Genomic DNA, 22,617 nt, shown 5'->3' with positions numbered 1-22,617 from the left:
GTGAGATAGAAGCCTACATCAACACTCTCTTGGCATGTGGATGCAAATCCAACCAAGAGCCAAGCTCCAATGCATGCTCATCTTCTCTACCAAGCTAATTACTAAGCTAAGCTATGCTAATATGAGTGATTATGTGAGGAGATGTACTTCTTTCTCGTAAGATACTTCTTTTTCCTCTCAATCTACTCTCATACCCTGCTAGCTCTCACCATCTTCGAAGGTGTGTGAGGTCTTGGGTCTGAGAACGGGGATAATTCAAGTTGTGTTTGATTAAGTGTTTTGCTTGGTGTATGAAGCTTCCATCTTCATTGCACTAGCTAGTCTTGAAGGAACACAAAGAATTGTATTGTACAATGTCTCTCTTGATGGGAGAAACCATAATACAAAGCCTTTTGGAGGGGGGACCGGCTCCATGCAAATCCGGTCCTCAACTGTTGTCAATAGTTTAATTGCTCTCTCTTTTGAAAGTATTGTCGATGCTATCTAACTAGGTGTTATGCTTTTTGTTGCTCTCTCCACCCAAGCACTCTTGTAATTCTCATTAGGAATCTATTCTAATGAAATGCCCACTATGTTCATGCTAATTTCCGCTACAAATAAGATTTTAGGCCATTAAATGTTACAAGGATCGTAGACAAGAGGTATAGATGCTCACTTACATTTGATTGTTACAAATGATTTTGTTAATGTTATATCATAATTCTGTGCCATATCTCAGAAAACCTATGTTCTGCAGGATGTTCTGGAGGTTGACGCCTAGGCTCAACGGTCAGGGGGGATGAGGACGCTGTTCGGACCTCAAGCGGCACTTGCTCACTACCTCAGCACACTTCCCACTGGTGTCGTGGTGTTTGTCCATGCTGACTACTCTCCCAATGGTCGCTACAACATTTTTGCTCTCCGTTCACTCTCCAAGGTGTTGTGTTTAACAACACTTGCCCAAATGGCCAACCTTGTAGTGCTTGTAAAGAAAGATTTTGCAATATCCACTTTCGGTGTAAACTTTCACCGGCGCCTTATTGCCCATGTCGGCATGAACCAAGCTGTAGGGGTTAATGACACCCAAGAAATCACAACCACTTTACTTAACAGGGAGCCACCCCAAAAGGCCAAGCGCCAGAAAATTGTAATTAGAAAGATCCTAAAGCAAAAGCCGGATATCATGTAAAGCATTGATTTCTTTAATGAAACTACTTTTTGCTATCTATGACTCTCTTTCTTGCAAGGTTTTGAATTTCTTATATGTTGGTCTTCCATTGTGTATGAGAAGCACCATAATTTTTGCTATGACTACTTAAGGGTTTGGCAGGCATTAAAATTTAAAAAATGTATACTTTGTTATTTCTAGGCTTCCAAAGTTATGTATGTGCCTAGTAAAGGGCTTGGAAGTGCCTAAACAATGCTGCCACAAGGGCGCGCATTAGGGCTTTCCATCAGCAGATGAAGTGTGCAAATGCGCGCCCTTGTGGCAGATGAATTTGGACACATCTAAGAGCATACCCAAGTACAAAACAGAGTTTCAAGGCATTAATACCCAGTTGCAAAAGAGAAACACATGGATACCCAGGTAACCTAAAGCCCATCTTGCCCCAGATACCTAAAGATGTATTAACAAACCACAAAACTATGGCAATATCTAAATCCTTCTTGGAGAATAGGAGCATATCCAGTTACAAAACAGAGTGAGAAGACAATAATACCCAGCTGCAAAACAGGAAGACATGGATACCCAGGTAACCTTAAGCCCATCTTGCCCCAGATACCTAAAGTTGTATTAACAAACCACAAGAGTAAACTTTGTGGCAATATCTAAGCCCTTTCTGGAGTTTAGGACTGACATGGACTAAGGGGGGATGAATTCCAACAGCATCTATGCTAATTGAAGCATTGAAGCAAACAAAACATACTTATTGCTTGTCAAAATTGTCTGGAAACCACTGGAGGGTGTCAGCAAAGCACTAGGAGAGGCTGCCACAAGGGCGCGCATTATGTCCATCCATAGGCCTCTGGATGCCCCAAATGCGCGCCGTTGTGGCAGCCAACTTGGGGGCATTCCAAGCCATTTTTAACACTTTGTAGATGTTTTTGCCATGCAATAGTGAGTCACATAGCATGGATACATCAGGAAGTGCCTGCCCCACTTAGCCAAGGTGCTAAATGTAGGCAATTTTTCACAATAACAAGCTAATGGCTACATACATACAATAGAAGGTAGACAAAACTTGAACCACTGCTACATTGCATGGTGCAGAATTAAAACAATACATTGCGCACTGGGTATACAATAAAAGACGCTTATATTCAAATTCTTCCCAATACAATGCACAAAGTGGGATATTGAACCAAAAGACGCTTGTATTCAAATTCTTCCCAATCTTGGAGTTCCGTAAATACAAAAAAGGTTGATGCCTAATTACAAGCTACTCCTCATGGCGCAAACGGCGAGCAAGCTGCATATCCTTGGGCATAATGGTTACACGCTTTGCATGGATGGCACAGAGGTTAGAATCCTCGAATATGCCAGTTAAATATTGCTCTGCTGCCTCTTGGACTACCTCTATGGCCATGGCGCCCATCCAAAACTGAGTGTTGTACAATTGCAAAACCTCCCTGCATAGCCTTGCAAAAGGGGCCCTCCGAATCAAGAGCTCGGTGCTCTTTTGATAGTGTTGAATCTCCGCAAAGCACGGCTGCGCTTTCGTACCTTCTGAGGTCGACGTGGATGTGCATTTTCGGCACGAGTCGGGGCAGCTTGCTTCCTCTTCTTGTAGACGATGCTCTTTCTCTTTTTTTTCTGCACAGGCACTTCCAACACCTCATAATCGGATTCCACCCACTCTCCATCTGATTCGTGCTCTTCACTATCGACCGGATGTGATGGTGTAGGTCCACTCCCTTTAGGAAGTGTCTTACCCCCAATAGACATGTGAGCCTGATAAGTTTGTATTTGGACGCCAACCCATGGGGCATCTTCATCCGTTTGTGTCTCTTCGGAGCCTTCTGACGGCTGCTTTTGGCTGTTTGTTTCTTTGCCCTGGTCGCTCTCATCCTCCCTGTTGCCATCAAAATCGTTGGAGTCCGATGAATAGACAACAAGACGATGCTTCCGTCTCTCTTTTGCTGCTGTAGAGGACTGGCCATGCTGATTTGAAGCTCCAGCTTCTTCTGTGTGGAGGCTAGGATGGCTAGACTAATCTCAAAAAAACCTATTTAAAGGTTGAAGGGGCTCATTTTGTCATCTTCCCTACGAGCCGTTTGTTTTGTTCGTGCCATGGTTGCACCTAGTAGGGAAGATGACAAAATGAGCCCCTTCAACCTTTAAATAGGTTTTTTTGAGATTTGGGCCCTTTCACACTATGCGGCCAATTGAGTGAAACTCAAATAAAGCAATTGAATTGAACAACTAAACCAGGATCATGCGGACGGCTGACGCGACGCCCAAACGCTGCCTTTTCGATATTTAGTTACACGCCAAGCTTCATGGCCAAGGGACACTCGCGAGCGTTTCCACTTCGGATGTTGCAGTACGGGAAGCGTTGTGTAACTGCTTTGCTAACATCGATTCTCTTGCTTTCTCAATAGTATGAGTTCTCCCAAAGGTGTGCCTAAAAAACTAATTAAACATCTCTTGGAGGTAGTTGGAGTGCGAACTACCACCACCATGCCGAGTATTCTTGAAGTAGACTCCTTTTGCTCGATAGTGGGACTTCTCCATGCCTTGTGTACTCCATATATCAAGCGAACCATAGCGGTCCATGAAGTATGCACCATGCGCATAGAGAATGTGCTAAAACAACCAAAAAGGAGATAAGCGAATAGAAAAGTTACATTTTCAAACATTGCATATGTATTAAGTCCGTTAAAACAAACCATGTAGTGTGTAATCTTGCTTTCAGACCATCCGTCCTTAGCGGCCTTTGTGAATATTCATAAAGCACCTTCTTGAACTCCTCTCGCTGCTCAACGGTGGTGCTTGAAAGATTCATCAATTGCACAACCTTTTGAAAGGATGACCATACTAGCTTGCATTGGTTAGCAACCTCCACATTGGGATCTTTGTCCGTCGTGCATGAACACAAATCTTTCCACAACTCCACCGCTTCTCACTTGCTAGATCGACACTTGCCTTGGATACCTGCATTGGAGACTTTGACATCTTCTTGAAAAATCGATGTGCTTTGGCTCCATTCATGGAAACCTTCTGTGCCACCTCATATGTCTTCTCCCTACAAGTCTCTGCTACAATGTTCACCCTTGATCGGTGACATCCAATCTCATTAAGGAGCGTCTCGACCCCCTGCAAGGAGTCTTTTGACCGTTGAAGGGGCTTCATTGTGAAAGCATAATCAATGTGATGCTTTAAGATCCTATCAAATATTCGCATAAACGCATGCAATGTGCAAAAGTGAACATTGTTGAGGGAGAAGGGAATTATGGGGTTCCACCCAGGATCTTTGCTATCCCTATTGGGCACATGCAGCATATCACATGAAAGAATCAAACTTTGCCACTCCCTATTTATATGGTCATCATTATCATCGTCCTGACCTTCCACTTGAGTTGCTCGACTTGTCTTGTGCCCTTTCATACAGAATGGACAGGGAAGTAAAGAATTTGCACCTTGTTTGCATCCAAGCATGCACTTTATGGTCTTTAGATCACCACCTAAATGCCATTCAACATCAAAATCCCCACGTACTGGAACCATGAGCTTCTCACCGTTTATTTGAGCTTTAATGACCTCTGTGACCCATGGGATTCTATTGAAAATCCATGCAAGGAATTCATGTGTCTCTTTCGGAACTTGAATTGCACCAAGCCACCATATATCCTTCTCTGATTGCACACTAAAAGAGGGCTTTGTCGCTTCACTCGAACTGCAAGATTGCTTGGCATAAGCTAGGGCTTCATTCATAAGCGTGATGCTCATTCTCTCCAGCGCTCTCCCTTTAACAATTACACACTCATCCAGCTTCAACACGAACACAAGCTTGCCTTCAAGAACTGCCAACAACATAAAGCCTCAGAATGCATGTTATGACACATCATAGAGCATGTAGGAAACTCTAAACTAACGTGCATCACTCAAATTGTAGAAAACAGCCATGGACTGCTGCAATCATATCAAGTCCACAAAGATATTGTTGAATTTGGTGTAAACAAACCCTTCGGTCCGCAACACACTGTTAGAAACAGCACCGCTTCCCTTCCCGCGGCCCTTCCTTCTTTGTGATTTGCTACGGAGCGGCTGAAGAGGCATCGTGTCTTCAATATACAAGTAGTCCCCTAATCGGTGAACAACATCTTCATTTAACACCGTCTTGGCAATCTTCACTCTGTGAGGAAGTGGAAATAGGTTTTCCGTGACTCCTCGACTTCTTAATGTATCTTTTAACACTTGATGTATTGCTTGATAGCCCTTGGTACTAATCCCAACAGCATCACAAATATCCTGAACATCTAGATCAGTGACAATATTAGAAAAATCTCTAAGAACTCTCTTAGTGATTGCGTCTTTCAAGTGTTTTGCCTCTGGAACATCAAGCATCCCAATAAAATCCTCTTTGTTGAAACAAGAACGAAGTAAAGTAGCCCTAGCTGACGCATTCTCGCCGCCGCACGTTTCTTGGACGAAGTTCCTATTGCCCAAAACAACAATGATGAGCCGTATTAAACTTAAACAACATGAGGGATAGAACATGTTACCTCATAGTTGTCACCCTTTGTTTTCTTGCACCTCCACGTGGTGCAAGAGTCTGAATTTCAGACAAATCTCGTTTCCTCACCCTACCTCCCATGGCAGTACTCTTCATGTGTGAAAGAGTATCCTGAAGCTTTTTAATTACATTTTCCTTGGTTGTGATGGTGCTCTTTGCCTCCTCAAGCGCACCAGTAGCTGTTTGCATCTGAGCTTGAAGATTGTGGAAACTCCCATTGAGCAACTGCCAATGACGCAAGTAGATTTCGGACCGCGCAATCTCGTGTTTGTTGAGTCTCTTGCAGTAGCCCAACAAACCTTGCTCTCCATTTCCAACGTATTGCAACAGTGATGGAATGTTTGTAAAAGACGGATGAACATTGAGAGAAGGATCCTTTGGATACAAGCATCCGTCTGTCCAGAGATCCACATTCTTCTCCCCTTGAGCGCGGCGTTCGTTGGCTGAAGGTAATGTACCCAAGCATGTTTTCTTTGTCGGAACATACTTTTGAGGTAGGCGTAGGAAAATCCCTGGAGACCTACCGCGTGAAGAGCTTGCTGGGACATTGGTCACGTCGTCAAAAGGCATTGTAGGATGGAGAGATGGACCTTGAAGGATGGAGAGATAGAGATTGTAGGATGGAGAGATGGAGCTTGAAGGATGGAGAGATAGAGCTTGTAGGATGGAGAGATGGAGCTTGAAGGATGGAGAGATGGGTGCGTAGGTGCAGCAATAGGTGCAGGTGCAAGGGGGATGGGTGTAGGAGAGGAGCTTAGATTGGGAGAGAGAGTTTTCAATTTTGGGGGGAATTTTTTAAAAGTTTGGAGGGAGTCAAAAAATGTTGAATTTTGAGTAATTTAACTTAAAAAACTTTTTTTTATTATGTGTATATGTTGGGGGTACTTTTTAGGGGGGAATAGAGTTTTTTTGAAAGTTTTTGAAAAAAGTCATTTTTTTGACCTCTTTGACCCACGGATTTGCGGTGGCATGGGAGAGTTAAGAGGCCACTTACAAGTTGGCCAAAAAGGTAGAGAGAGAAGACCCCCTACCCCCCTACTTTTCAAATGGTTTACCCTCCCCTTCCCTACTTTTTAAATGGTTACCCCCCCCCCCCCCCCCCCTTCCCCCTACCTTTTTACGGGTCAAAGGTGGAGGAGACCCTACCAAAATAGCCCCATTCAAAGCCTTTGTCCCCCTTAATCTTGGCAGGCTTCCTTTAAATTAGGGATTCTTACAAGGCCCATGGAGAGTCCATTTTTTTCCTAATGTCAATTGCAATTACTAATACCAACCATTTATAGATAGCTTGAGGACCTCCCTTCTTGAGCAAGAAAAGAGAAACCTTGTGCTCTCATGCCAATGTAACATTTAATGGCCTAGTAACTTGTGTGTAGCGGAAAATAGCATAGACATAGTGAGCATTTCATTATAATAGATTCCTTATGAGCATAGCAAGAGTGCTTGGATGGAGAGAGCAACAAACAGCATAAAACCTAGTTAGATAGGCATGAACAATACTTCAAAAGGGAGAGAAATTAAGCTATTAACAACAGTTGAGGACCAGATTTACATGGAGCCGGTCCCCCCTCCAAAAGGATTTGTATTATAGGTTTCCCCCATCAAGGAATAAATTTTACAATACAAGACTTTGTGTTCCTTGAATAACTTGATGGTGCAATGAAGATGGAAGCTTCAATCACCATGCACACACTTATAAAACACAACATCAATTCCCTCACGATCTCAGACCCAAGACCTCACACACCTTCAAAGATGGTGAGAGCTAGCAGGGTATGAGAGTAGATTGAGAGGAAGAAGGAGTAGTCTTACGAGAAAGAAGTATATCTCCTCACATAATCACTCATAATAGCTTAGCATAGCTTAGTAATTAGCATGGTAGAGGAGATGATCATGCATTGAATCCTGGATCTTGGTTGGATTTGCATCACAAAGCCAAGAGTTATTGGCGTAGGCCTCCTTGCTGGACGAGCGTTTCATGAAAGCTTGATAAGGAGAGAGAGAGTCTTCTTGCTTCACACATGAGATTGTGTGAGTGTGTGTGTGTGTGATAATGCCTTGCCAAAATTAGTCCCCCTCTCTCTATTGGTTGACCCCTCTTGCAATTTACTCTTGTTGGCACCCCATTGGACCCTCCAAAGCTTAGCCAATCATAATTGAGAAGCATAAGTGATAGCCTTGTGACATGTGTCCCCCTTTTCCCTTTTGTGAGAGATTTAGGTAATAAATTAATGCAATTAAACTCTCATTGGACCCCTTAGTCTTCTAGACAATAGGAATCAGGCAAGCCATTGGGCTACTGAATGCTCATTGGACCCCTTGGGAGACTGTCCAATAGTCTTCTAGAGAGATTAATGTTAGGAAATATGATGTAGCTAAATAGATATTTGAGTAGATTACTTAATAGAGAGAGATAGATTTCACACACAAGAGATTATAGAGTAGAGAGAGAGAGAGAGAGAGAGAGAGAGAGAGAGAGTACACACGATATACATGGTTTACCCAATGTGGGCTTCTTTGATTGCAGTTCCTTTCAAACCCTAGTCTTCATGGTATCTATGGCTTAACTCCTTCATATAGTTTTTTGGAGTTCTCTCACAAACTCTCACAGCCAAAAGCTCGGTGCTTTCCTGGCAAGACCACAAATTTCTTGAAAACACACCTTGTTGCATCAACTCCACACTTTGAAATGTGTCTAGAAATAGCCTCCTTTTATAGGCCAAAAGGGATGCCCTCTCTCATGAGAGGCAGCCATGTGTAGCCGCCCTTCTGTAGATAAGTCCAAATCGGACCCTCCAATCCACCCATGTGTGGCCGCCCTTGAGAAGACAAGTCTTCTTTTGAATTCGGCCACCGGCCACTGGCCATTGACTTTGGACTACCGGCCAACCGATCGGTCATTTTTTGACCACTTTCCGGTCGTCGTCCGACCATAATATTCCGGCGAAGGAAAGAAAAAAGTTTCCTAAAGTTGCCCTTGAATTTGGGCTGGTGAAAAATTTGGTTTCTGGCGAGTGATTTTCCTTCACGCACGATGGCTTCTCCTCATAATGAGGGCCTTACAAATGTGTGTTTTTACCACAAAAAATTACAAGGGGTAAATCAGGCTCCATACTTAACAATTAATTCTTATTAGTTCTTTTATTAAGTGTTTTTAAATGAATTAAACTAGATTTACTTCAGCCTAATTCTCATTGGTCCACCTCTATGGGCCATCCAACAGGATTTGAATGCACCTTGTGGGAAATTGGGCTAGGGAGCTAACATGTGTCCACTATGCCCTTTGTGTAAAGGGGCTTGCATGAGTGTGTGTGTGTGTGTGTGTGATTCTCTCTCATTGCCTACTTGCAGGGCTCGCCCCCTCCTCTTTAGGAGTCTTTGAAGAATTTTTGCACACTACAAAGCATCCAATTTTCCTAAGGAATGACCATTAGACTTAGCCTTTGAATTTTGGAACGTTAGCATTTTGGAAGTCTTAATGGGCTAAAACTTAGGTCTTTGAAGCCCATTGCTTGCACATTGCTCTTCTGTAGATGGTCCCCCTTTGGATCCCTACTGTGACTAGTCTGCTAGCCTTACCAATAATCTAGCTTTTTCTCCCCTGGTACTTCCCCATATTAATTGATCAGTTTAACATGAGAAAATCATTTAGGAGAATTAGAAATTATTTATTATGACACTTAATCACCCCATCACTTCCTTCTATTAGAGGTGTAACCACTCGTCTCACTTTCTTTGCAATAGTTTTATACTTTGTCTCTACTTGGGTTTGACTATCACACCCAAATTTTCCTTGATATGTAGGAGTGCCTCATATATGTCCATCTCTTCCTTGATATGCGTAAGTGTCTCATATATGTCTATCTCTTCATACATGTCCATTGAGTGCACTTTAACAATGTCAATTCCACTTTGTAACTTATATTGCCTCATCTCCTCAAGCTCTGACATATTATCTACATAAGATACCTCTTCAAATATTCTTGAAATACATCATCTAATTCTATCACATCACATCCCTACAATTCACTTTAAATACTCAAAACATATTGTTTCTCCCACTTAGGCAAATCATTGAATTTTTTGTAAGACAGTGAACCTTCAGATGTTAACCCTAAAAACCCTAAAGAGAAAGTTTTTCTTTGCGAGAACTTCTACTCCTTTGTACCACCATAGTCCCACTCCATTATGGTACCCTGAGAGGGAATGCACTTGTACAAATATTTTTCATCACAAACATCACAATAGTTATCTTAACATTTGCACATGCACCATATAAATCTCTTGGAATCATGTTGGTAGCTCGTATTTGCTAATTTTGGTCCACATCAATAGGCCACTTTCCCTTCTAGTGCAAGAACTTTTCCATAATATTGATTCCTGAACCACTGTCTACATGTTCTAAGAACGGTTCCTCAATGTCGTCAACCTTCACAAGGTTTCACTTGTCGCTCTTGCCCAATAAGTCCTTGTAAAATGACTCATGGGTATAGTTTCATTGTCGCCCTTTTCATTAAAATGATCATTTCTTACCTCATGTACATTCGGCATTGAAACCACCATAGGCATTGAATGTTCATTTTCAAGCTTTTCAAATTCCTCTTCATAATCATCCAAAACTGCCTCAATGTGACAAATCATCTGGCTCTTAACTGACTTAGGATGTTTCTCACTTGGTACCTATCGCTTTCTTTTGATAATATCAATGGTCTACTCATGAAACTCACGCTTGTCATTTCCCAAGATGTCACCCAACGTGAGATCCACTTTGCTATTAAGAAAGCGATCTTTCAAGACGTTCTTTAGATCTATAGCCAATTCAATGTCAGACTTTAGTGTATAAGAGGGTCCCTTGGGTTTACCTTGCTTCTTATCCTTTTGTGACTCTTCCATAACCACTTCAAGAGTAGGTGTAGGAGCAATCTCCTTCTTATTTCTTATTGCTGGACCTCGTTGCTATTTTTGATGTCCCTGCATTATCTTCATTCTTTTCTGCTTCCCTTACACCATAGCCTCATTAGCTTGAGACTTAGAAATAAATGCATATAGCAAAAAAGAATCCACCAAATCAGTGCACTCCATGGTTTCCTGAATGCAATTCCCTACCTTGCTTGCTTCTGATGTCTTCAAAGCATGAGGCCATAGTTACAAAGAACTTATGCCAAATTAGTTTAGCATAGATTGTATTCAAACACCCAACAATGATGAAAGAGTGCCCGGGACAAAGGTGAAGGAGCTCACGGTGATGGATGGTGATGAAGATGATCTCTTTGTGTCGCTCTCCCTTGTCGCAACTGCCAAGAGCTCCTTTTTCTTTCCCTTGCTAAAAAAAAGCCTCAACTATTCTTAATGCAAAAAGTTTTATGCTCGTAAGGGCACATGAGCCTTTGTTTTCTATTTCGGTCTCCCCCTTTATTATTTTAGCTCGAGTGAATCCCCACCTTCCACGTGTGAGAACTCACTTGCTATTCTTGGTTTGCTTGGAGGCTAAGGCACGCGGGAGGGGCCCCTTGGTTGTCACGAGGACGCTGTGACAACCCAAGGAGCATGGTTACCACCGCTTACTTTACAAAAAGGGGAGCCACATGGGCCCCCTTGTGAATCACGAATGCACATAGTGCCACATCATCAACTTCTTTGCAATGCTGTTAATGGCTAGCACCACAATTGAGTGCCACCAACATCGCATAGGGCTGCTACATCAACGTCCACACCTGTGCACCATAGCAAAGGCTCAATAGACATTTTCTTCTTGTTTATATTTCATAAACATAACCATGCTAGAGTATTTTTATCACTTGCACGGGATGCCTGATATAGCCCACCAAATGGGGTTGCTTTACATTATAAATACATAGAATTGAAAGGTTTTGATTACTATGACCCCTCAACTGGGTTTCATATTTTTCTTAGTAAAAGCCACATATGGTTTCAATAATGGTACTACTTAATAATGAGGTTTTGGCTTATAAATTATGGCCGTTGTACACAATAAAATTTTGATGCTATGCGTTAACTGGTTCACTGGTTTTTTAGGAGATTTATTTGTCTAAAATGACTTGATTTGGCATAATCTGGTGGTAAGTAAACTAACATCACAGATAGCGTTGTTTTTTGCGCACTGATGTGGGGTAATATTGTATGGTATCTGCCTCTTGGATTGACATTGAAATAGTAAGTAAACTGGAGCTTTGGGTTGGAGGGTATACACCACTTGATGATTAGTGGTTCTTACACATGGTACAGACGCTGTGACTTGACATCATCATACCTATCGCTTACAAATTTTGGTAAAACCTACTGTGTGGGTTGGCTTACTGAACTTTGTGGTGGTTTCTTTTGCCCACTGAGAAGGTAAGTATCATGTAGCTTACAAATTATGGTAAAACCTACAGTGTGGGGTGGATTACTGAGCTTTGTGGTGGTTTCTTTTGCCCACTAAGAAGGTAAGTATCCTATCGATGCATAATGGAGCTTTGGGATGGAAGGGTATACCCTAGATGATTATTGGTTCTTGCATATGGTACTGTCGCTGTGACTTGACATCATGATGACTGTCGCTTACATTAAAATTCCACCGTGTGGGTTGGCTTAGTAAAACTTTGAGGTCATTTTTTGCCCTTTTACACGATGATAACTGCATGTTCTAATAAATGTGGGCTACTTCGGAGGATCAAGGCCCGGATACATTCCTTTTATAAACTGTCCATTATTGGTTGATTGGTCGAGATGATGTTATACATTATTAAGCATTTATAGCTAGCCGTGATTTGACAAGTAGACGAGCTACACTACCACATAAGTTCTCTACCACTTGGCTTACTATGAAATTGTGACTTATAAAATCAAGAAGGATGAGATTCCATATGAACAAAAAAGTTTATCAGTAAAGAAAAAATAAGTTTTGAACTCATTAAATGGTATTTAGGTTTCTTTTTAGACAAAGCCTCAGTAATTTGGCAAATAAAAACTCAAAAATATTTGGTTTTTTATATAAAAAAAGGGGGGAAGAATACCACTTGGAGAAGAAGGGGTTATGGCCTTGTGATAAGTATAAAGTACTAAATAAACTTTGGGATGATAATTTTTTTTTTCTTTGGACCAAGCTTGTAAGTTTAAAAAAAAGTTAAGAGATGGACATGGATAACAACTGGTATAGTCCATTGATACTTGTAAAACACATCCAAGGCTAACATATCTATTGTCTTGTTTGGATGGATGCAAGTAAGGACTCTATCTTATCTTGGAAGTTTTTTTTGGCTTAAAAGTAGCTATCCACACATGATTACACATACAAACTACTGCAAAGGAAGTACTTCTGATAACTGTATACTAGAATGATGCTTCATTCTTATAAGCATTGTACAAAAATTAATTCTAAGACTAAGTTGTTTTTGTACTTATCATTTCCCTTTCTTTGGAGCAAGATGCCTTTTGAATGTAGAAGTTCAATTATGTGTTATTATTTATGTTAAAAGAGCTACACACACGTCCTTAACATAAGGTTTTTCCATTTTTATGGGGAGATCGGGACGCTGGCTTTAGAAAATTGTTTTGAGACTTAGCTCTAAGTTGGACTCATAGTTTGTAATCCCTTGACTTGTTGATTGGTGTTAGGTGGTCCTTCATAGACTAAATTTCTGGTTTCCTGCTCATGGCTATCATAGTCTATGACTTTGCCGGTTTCAGGAGTGCAAGCTCAATCTACAAGACTAATCATATTTATATATTTCCTTTCAGGAACACAAACACTTTAGAATGATAGTCCGCATGAGAGTAAATCACAACCCTGAGAATCATACAAGGATTCTAGAGCAGATTAAATTTTACTTAAAAGATCACACTCTAAAAAAGGCCCTATCAGTTAGAACTCGACCCTTCCTGGCTATAAAAGCCAAAAACTGTGTTATTTTACTACAAGAAGCTATTATAGCCACACTAAATCTTTTGTATATTGTAGACGCTTTCTCTCTTGCAAGGCTTGGAATCATCCTCTGAACCCCTTTCTATAGCAACATCTCTGGTCCTCAGATGTATTAGCAGCTTGGTGTCAATTCCCCAAAAGGTGCATGCTACACTCAATACCTGGGAGTATCCTGTGCACGCCAGGAGTAATGGTGTTCCCCCCTCTATTTAAAGAGGTGAGGGAGCTTTCTGCCCCTCACTTAGCTTTGGGTGTGTGTTTTCTAAGAGAGAGGACCGTGTGTTGATTTTCAATATTTAATGTTGCACCAACATGGAGCTCGTAGCTCAACCAACTCAGGTTTTTCACTATCTACTGAACCGGTTTTCTTTCTTGTTCAAATTTCATAAACATAACCATGCTAGGGTATTTTAATCATTTGCAAGGGATGCTTGATATAGCCCACTGATTGGGGTTTCTTTACATTACAAATACATAGAATTGAAAGGGTTTTGTTACTTTGACCCCTCAACTGGGTTTAGGTTTCTTTTTAGACAAAGCCTCAATAATTTGGCAAATAGAAAATCAAAAAATATTTGGTTTTTTATATAAAAGAAGGCGGAAGAATACCACTTGGAGAAGAAGGGGTTATGGCCCTATGGGTAAGTATAAAGTTAAATAAACTTTGGGATGATATAACTTTTTACTTTGGACCAAGCTTGTAAGTTTTAAAAAAAAGCTAAGAGATGGACATGGATAACAACTGGTATAGTCCATTGATACCTGTAAAACACATCCAACGCTAACATATATGTTGTCTTGTTTGGATGGATGCAGATAAGGACTCTATCTTATCTTGGAACTTTTTTTGGCTTAATAGCAGTTGTCCACACATGATTACACATACAAACTACTGTAGAGGAAGTACTTCCGATAATTTTATACTAGAATGATGCTTCATTCTTATAAGCATTGTACAAAAATAATTCCAAGACTGAGTTGTTTTTGTACTTATCATCTCCGTTTCTCTGGAGCCAACTGTCTTTTGAATGTAAAAGTTCAATTATGTGTTATTATTTATGTTAAAACATCTACACACACACACACACACACACACACACAAGAATAGAGAGAGAGAGAGAGAGAGAGAGAGAGAGAGAGAGAGAGAGAGAGAGAGAGAGAGAGAGAGAGAGAGAACTTTTTCTTCCTTCTGTGTGTCTATTTATATGTGTGTGATGCAAAAACAAAATCCTTAGATGATTAACTCAAGTTGACATTATAATTTCTAGGTAGGAGAGAGAGAGAGAGAGAGAGAGAGAGAGAGAGAGAGAGAGAGAGAGAGAGAGAGAGAGAGAGAGAGAGATGCATTTATTCTTTTTAATTATAGACTCTTTGAGGGCATTTTTATAGGTAGATCTATAGGAAATGGACGTCCTTTGAGCCCCGCCGTTTTTCCATCGCTACCCATCCTCTTTTTGCCTTTTTGGATGCTCAAGCTTAGCTAGGGACATTTTTTGGACTAAACTTGACCGAGATTCTACTTCTTGGTGTCAGGTTTGCCAATGATACTGTTGTTTTTCTGAAAGCTACCAATGTGAATTTCTAGCAATGTATGACTTACCTGAATATGTTCTCTTTTGTTGCCGATATGAATTTGAACTTCTTAAAGTCTACTCATTTTGAGCACCTAATCTAGCAAGGGAACAGACTGATGCTGTAACATTTAATGGTCTAGTAACTTGTGTGTAGCGGAAAATAGCATGAACATAGTGAGAATTTCATTATAATAGTTTCCTAATGAGAATAACAAGAGTGCTTGGGTGGAGAGAGCAACTAAAAGCATAACACCTAGTTAGATAGCATGAACAACGCTTCCAAAGAGAGAGAAATTAAGCAATTGACAACAGTTGAGGACCACTTGGCATCCTCTACACGGGCCAATTGTCCATATGATCGATACCTGGTGCAGTGAGGAGGTTCAATGAAACCAAGAGCAACATCTTGATTTTCAACATTGTTGTCCTTTTGCAACCACTCGTATCTAAATGGTAACTCATGATAACTCATGTGAGTATCTTGAAAAGATCATAGCTACTGAAAGATAGAATAGGGAGTGTCCTCATGTCAGAATTCTGAACATTTTGGAAATTACAAAACCACATGTTCACCCCTAACAAAGGTTACATGCCAACATACTCTGTCAGCACACCTACTAAGTCCTTGACTTATGAAACTATCGGTATCCAACCCCACCAGAACAGGTGTTCAAAGTTGAAAACCTAACCTAAGCAAATTCTAGAATAAGGAGAGAATCACCTATCCAAAATTCATTGTGCTAACGTATGCTCTTAGCAGATCCTTTAGCACAGTTTACTAACGTGTGCGCTTAGCATATCCTTTAGTACTAAATAGAATACTTGTAAGCTGACCATCCAACGTGGGATGAATAACAGCAGTAAGAGTGAGGTACTTTCCCCAACCACTTACAGACAGTCTTCCACGACTGACGAAAAACTATGACTCAACCATTGAGTATCCAGCCATATACTCGATATGGAATGGAGACAACCAACTAGGTTGAAGGTAGATTGGAGGTTCTAGCAACCAATCACTAACATCCATACTCAGCCATCACCTTGTATGGTAGGGTGTAAACTCATACAAAATCTGCAAGGGAGATTGCACTAGCAATGCAAAAGGGTGAAGAAAGAATAAAGTCCATGGATTTGCATGCCGCTCCAAATAAATTTGTGTTAAACACTAGGGCCCATAACACCTAGTGTGCATGCATTTAACACAAACATATCCAAACCGCAATTCCATGACGAGACTTTCCACGATACTTACGTGAAAATCTTGCAACAAAGTTGGACCATAATAGAATGTGACAACCCGGTCACACCTAGGAACCAACCATGAGACCTTCTCATGAACGTAGCATACTTTGCAGCAAAAGTTGGACCATAATAGAATGTGACAACCCGGTCACACCTAGGAACCAACCATGAGACATTCTCATGAACGTAGCATACTTTGCTATATGTAGAAACGACCCTCCGTTAAGGTGGTTTCACAGCACTTGTAATCACAACAAGTCTGTACTTAGTACCCGATAATTTTTGGCCACTGAAATTGTTCTTGATACTGTGTGCGTCAATTGGTCTAATGAATGGATGCAACCAGCACCTAGGGACTGCGTCGCGACACATCATTTTGAATTGGGCACCAGTGTCAGTCCCAAAGACTCATATTCTCCACATGTGGAATATGTCTCAAGTAAGGATGCCAGAAAAAGTGACATCCATCAAGTACGAGCTGTACTTGTGTGTGGAGGTAACTACGAACACTCTGCAACGCGAGTGAGAGGGACCCTCATTATCATGCTCCACACTGGCTAAAACAAACTCCTTGAGTTCCTAGACCATGTTGTATCCCATGTGACAACATGTGCCAAATCGAACCCTATAAGTAGGTTGGTAACAGCATAAGGCAGAAAGGTAGATTGGACACTTGGCCCAAAATACTTTGTGCCAACATGCCCTTGGCATGGCTCTGCAACATTCAAGCGTACTTATACGTCTTGAAAAAAAACAAGCAAAGCATACAAAAAATGGAATAACACCAAATCAATAGACGTGTACCTGGAGATTTGAACGTAATGTTCACTTACTCGTACGCAAACGGAGAGGAGCACATCTCCTACCTAAACAAACAAACAATATTGCACTAGGAACCGTGTGTTTTGCCTTTGCAATCCAACCCCTTTGGTTAAAATCTACGTAGTCAAACCCCTTGGTAAGACCCTTTGTAGAAACTGCTCAAGTAGAAGTTAACGGTAACCAACATAGTTAACCGTGTACATACTGATTGGAATCAACTTAAAAATTTGAGTTTGTCTGCTACCGCGTGGTATATTGCGGAATTCTTTCCTTGAAAGTCTAACTGGGAGAGATCAAACTGTGATCCTCAAGGTAGATCAACTGTGATCCTCAATGCCTATGGGATGATGTAGCAGTCACCCGCCGGGTCGTACCCCAAAACACTATGTCCATAGACACTCCGTAGTGCTATAGAGAGAGCAGGAAATCCACACAAGTGAACTGCCTAGATCCTGTGGACAACCATACTGTCTCAATTGATTGCTGCATCTATACTTCCTTGTAGAGATCAGCTATTGAAGATTTTCAAAAACTCAACTTGAGTGTCGCGCTGAGAACAGGTAGTGCAAAAATGACACTGTAAACATCCTGAATGACAAGACCCTTGCTTGTCCATTAACGTCGATGTATACTTCCCTGGGTAGACTTGTTCACGCTTGAAAACAATCACCCAAAGAATGCCAATAGTTGGGTCTTACCCTTGGCCTGACCATGGCTCTTAGCTTGTGTGGCTCATAGCCCTTGTGCAAATTAGTGTTCAATGGACGAACCGATGAAGAATAATTTGAGTAGCATCTTAGCCACGTGCTAGCTAAGAGTTAGAGCACCTCGGCTCAGGCTGACTCACGAGCAAAACACGTATCAAAAGCTTCTTAGAATATTTTCATGATTCCCTTAAAGAGAGAGAACTAGAGAGAAGAAGAGCATGCATACCTACGGAACTTTCCTTGAACGACTATGACGTGTATAGTTGAACGCCATGCTCGTGTGCATCTTATACCTAACGTGCAGCGTATCCTATAAGCATGCAACAAGTTTTTTCTATGACTCTCTCATTGAGAGAGGTAACAGAAAAACACAACCACATCTTGATCTACCTGCCTTGCAGGGCCGTGATTGTATGAAAATGACTTAGCATTGACTTTGCTTTGCACAATGACAGTAATTGCCAAGTAAAGTGTAAACATGGAAAAAAAAACAAGAAAAACTTAAACTTGGCTAACCTGGTAGTTGTTGCTACAACCAGTTGTCATGAAATTCTAAAGGAAAAGCTCGCGTAAAGGTGGCTCATAGCCAAATCTGCCGTGCGAGAGAGAGTTGTCGCATATGTATATTCGCCCTCTTGTATCATATACATCCGTCGTATACGGAATGAAAGAATCTGCAAACATTTTGTCAAATCCGTCCCCAGTTTGTATGCTCATAGCATATGCCAAACGTGGGGAGTCTCTATGCAAGATGCATAAAGAGAAGCCTTGCTTCACCTAAATCGGGTAGTCCTAATGGCCAACTGATGTGGCTGCCAATAGCATGACAAAAATATTTGACCTTGTCGAGCAATTTCAACTGAAATTAACCAGTATTTTGTGGCAAGCATCCTATGTCGGCTTGTAAAAACAGTGACAAGGAGTCGGCCATGCCGAGCAACTTGCTGCCCTCAACAAATCCAGTAATAGGCCAAGCGTGTCACTTGGAGATATTGAAAAACCGGCCCTTGGCCCTGCCTTAAGGTACTCAAGAGAAGCCATGCTTCAGATAACTATCTTTGGCCTCATTGCCAACACATTCTTACCGGCAAAACTGGATTATTGAAAGCAAAGAGACTCCTATCTGTGTTGCAGGATGTGATAAATGGTTGGCCTTGCCGAGCACTTTTTCCTGCTATGCCAATGAAAGATAGGCGAGAAAGAAATTTGCATGACAAACTATAGGCCTTGCCTATACTTGCCGCACTGTAACGAGAAATCGTCCTATGCACCTCCATGAAATGGTCATACCATACAGTTGTAAAAATGTCCCCAATGAATATGCTCCTAGCATACTCCAAATGCTAGCAGGAAAAAAATGAAAGCCTTGTAAGTATATACATGCCATGCATGATAAAAAGTTGCAAGGGTTAACTCTGGAGTGGTGTACTCAAACCATGCTTGATTTTTATCTTCAACCGAAACATTAATGTTGTGCAAACAAAATATGCCACAAAATTTCGTGCGTACCTGCTGTATCACATGAATCGACTTGCTATGTTGTCAAACTCCTGCATGATGCATGAGCACGCATGCCATGCTTTTCATATCATGGTGGTGTATAGCTTCCATCAAAGCGCTAAAGAGCCTCGAATCGGCGTCCGCTAGTGATGTCGGGCATTCGATTGGAAATCCATGGAAAAGGTAGAAACCATGTTTCCATAGCCTCATGGTGAACTGGAAGCCTTGCTTCCCTAGCACTTCTGCATGCATACCTTGGAAAAACCACCGTTGCCGCTCTTCCAGACACTCATGCATCGTAGAAAACCGGTCAGTTAGTCCGTGAATGGCCCTTATGGAACATTGCGTGCATCCATGGCTCCTGCAATTGTTGCATGCAACCTTGGGTGGGCCGGCTTCTCCGGGACCCCTTGGGCACCCCATGTGTGGGACAAGGCCCTAGGAGTGCCCCATGGGCACCCTAGGCGCCCACACTTTGGCTAACCCCTAAACGAGGCAAAAAATAAACAACCTTCAGCGATGGCGGCATAATAAACTACACAGGGAAAAACTCCAACATGCCGATCCATGCGCTGCTCTAGCCACCTCCATCATGTGACGAAAACCCCCCCTTAGGCCAAGGCGAAGCTGCAGAAAGCATGCAGGTCCGATTTCGTGCATGTCGAACATCGCGACTTTGTGCATAGAAGCGGTCTGTCCCACGTGGAGTTCGGCCCCGAGCTCTGTGTAGATCTCCGATCACAAGAATGAGAGAGAGAGAGAGAGAGAGAGAGAGAGAGAGAGAGAGAGAGAGAGAGAGAGAGAGAGAGAGAGAGAGAGAGAGAGAGAGAGAGAGAGAGAGAGAGAGAGAGAGAGAGAGAGAGAGAGAGAGAGAGAGAGAGAGAGAGAGAGAGAGAGAGAGAGAGAGAGAGAGAGAGATCTCCATGCTTCCAGAGAGAACGCCATGCATAGTTGAACGCCATGCTTCCCTCCTCCATAGCTCCCTGCTGCCCCTCCTCTCCACCTTGCTCTGATACCAGTGTAAGACTGCGGGGGACTGGACCATGCAACTCTCCACCCAACCGTGCCATATATAGACTCCTAGCCCCTAAATATAGCGCCCCTTGACCGCATGTCCGTCCTGGCCCTTGGCCCTGCCCTTGGCCTGACAATTCTTGTAGGTCTCGGCTATACTCATTTGCAGTGAAGATCTTCCCGTGTACCTTAAGTAGCAAGGGACTTTGTGATCTTCCCTCAATTACCTCAAATGGTGCTTTTCCTGTGGAAGTATGTACAATGTTATTGTAGGCATACTCCACTAAGGGTAAGTACTTATCCCATTGGGATCTTTGATCTACTTCCATTACATAGGCTTTTAGTAGATCGAGAATTGTTAGGTTAGCTATTTCACTTTGGCCATCCGTTTGCGGGTGAAAGGCCAAAGAGAAGTTTAGCCATGTTCCTAAATTCTCAAAGAGACCCTTCAAAAAATTATTTGTCATTCTAGGATCTCTATCCAACAATATGAACATTGGCAAGCCATGGTACTTGAAGATTTTTGAAATGAAGAGGGTTGCCATTTGATGGGCTTTGATAGTCTTTTTGACAAGTATAAAATGAGCTTGTTTACTGAACATGTCTACTACCATCCATATTCCCATATTCCCATGGATAGACTTAGGCAATCCAAATATAAAATCCATGGATATGCTCTCCAATGGTGAATTTGGGATTGGCAAAGGTTGAAGCAATCCAAGTTGCTTCCCTCTTTCAAACTTAGTCTTTTGGCATACCACACATTTAGAAACATACTCTTGTATGTTTGCTTTCATGGTAGGCCAATAGAAATATGTTTCAATTCCCTTTAGGGTAGACTGAATCCCTCTATACCCTGCATAAGGAGGAGCATGAGATTCATACATTACTTTCTCACGTAGTGAGCTAGTAACACATAGTCTATTGCCGTAGAGAAGATAACCATCTTGTAAAGTAAATGGTTCCTCTTTCTTCCCTAGTGCAAGGGCTGAAATCACATCTCTAAAATCGGGATCAATAGCATACTCATCTATCATAGAAGATAGATCATTGAGAGTTGCTGCGGAAACCGCATTCACTCTCTGCCATCTTGAGAGTGCATCGGCTGCTTGATTATGCTTGCCAGCAATGTGAGCAATATGAAAATGAAATTGCGAAAGGAAATTTTCCCACCTCATTTGATTGTCGGAGATCTTGGTCTACATCATGAAGTACTTAAGACTTTGGTGATCCGTTCGTAGAATGAAAGGAGTCCCCAATAAATAGTGCTTCCATGAGTCTAAGGCATGTAGAACTGCGAGGAGTTCCTTTTCATATATGCCTAGAGCTTGCTCAACAGGGTCGAGCCTTTGACTTTCATAGCCTATGGCGTGCCCTACTTGAAGGAAAACAACTTGAAGGCAATCACCACAAGCATCACATTGGACCTCAAATGCTTTGAGAGATCCGGTGAGGCCTCAATAGCTTCTCCATCGAGCGGTTGAATGTGGCTGGTGCATTGGTCATGCCAAAAGGCATGACAATGTATTTGTAAAGACCAAATGTAGTGCAAAATGTGGCCTCTACAATGTCTTGATCAACTATCCTTATTTGATGATAGCCACTTTTTAGGTCAATGCTACTGAAGTGGGTGCACCCTTGTAGCTTATCAAATAGGTCTTCTACCCGTGGAACGGGAATCCTATTTTTGATAGTGATCCTTTTTAGTGCTCTATAGTTGACACACATATGATATGTGCCGTCTTTCTTTTGCACTAGTAGCACAAGAGAACAAAATGGAGATGAGCTAGGCCTAACCATGCCCTTCTCAACTAACCCATGCACTTGCCACATAATCTCCTCTTGTTGAGCTTGAGAAACTCTATAAGGACATTTGTTAGGCGGTGAACTTCCTGGAAGAAGTTCAATTGCATGGTCATCACTACCTTGTTTAGGATGTAGATCACAAGGGATGTCGTCAATAAAGACATCCTGAAACCCCTCGAGAAAGTTGGATAACTCTAATTCCTTTTGATTGTGTATATTTTCTTTTGCTAAACATTAGGTTCAATTTGAGAATCTTTAAAAAAAATCATGTACACAGAAATAGAGCTCTTTATTGACTTGTTGAAAGCTTG

At 41.7% G+C, this 22,617-nt stretch overlaps 1 pseudogene; it reads right to left on the bottom strand.

The window, feature by feature from the left end:
• Positions 1-19,528: 19,528 nt before the first annotated feature.
• On the bottom strand, positions 19,529-20,126 carry LOC147425573 (uncharacterized; annotated as a pseudogene).
• Positions 20,127-22,617: the final 2,491 nt, after the last annotated feature.

This window comes from Adiantum capillus-veneris, chromosome 25 (genome assembly GCF_014529385.1).
Source record: "Adiantum capillus-veneris isolate H3 chromosome 25, ASM1452938v2, whole genome shotgun sequence".
In the NCBI taxonomy this organism is placed as follows: domain Eukaryota; kingdom Viridiplantae; phylum Streptophyta; class Polypodiopsida; order Polypodiales; family Pteridaceae; genus Adiantum; species Adiantum capillus-veneris.
Note: the sequence above shows the minus strand (reverse complement) of the source record. Positions and strands in the feature narration are given on the sequence as shown.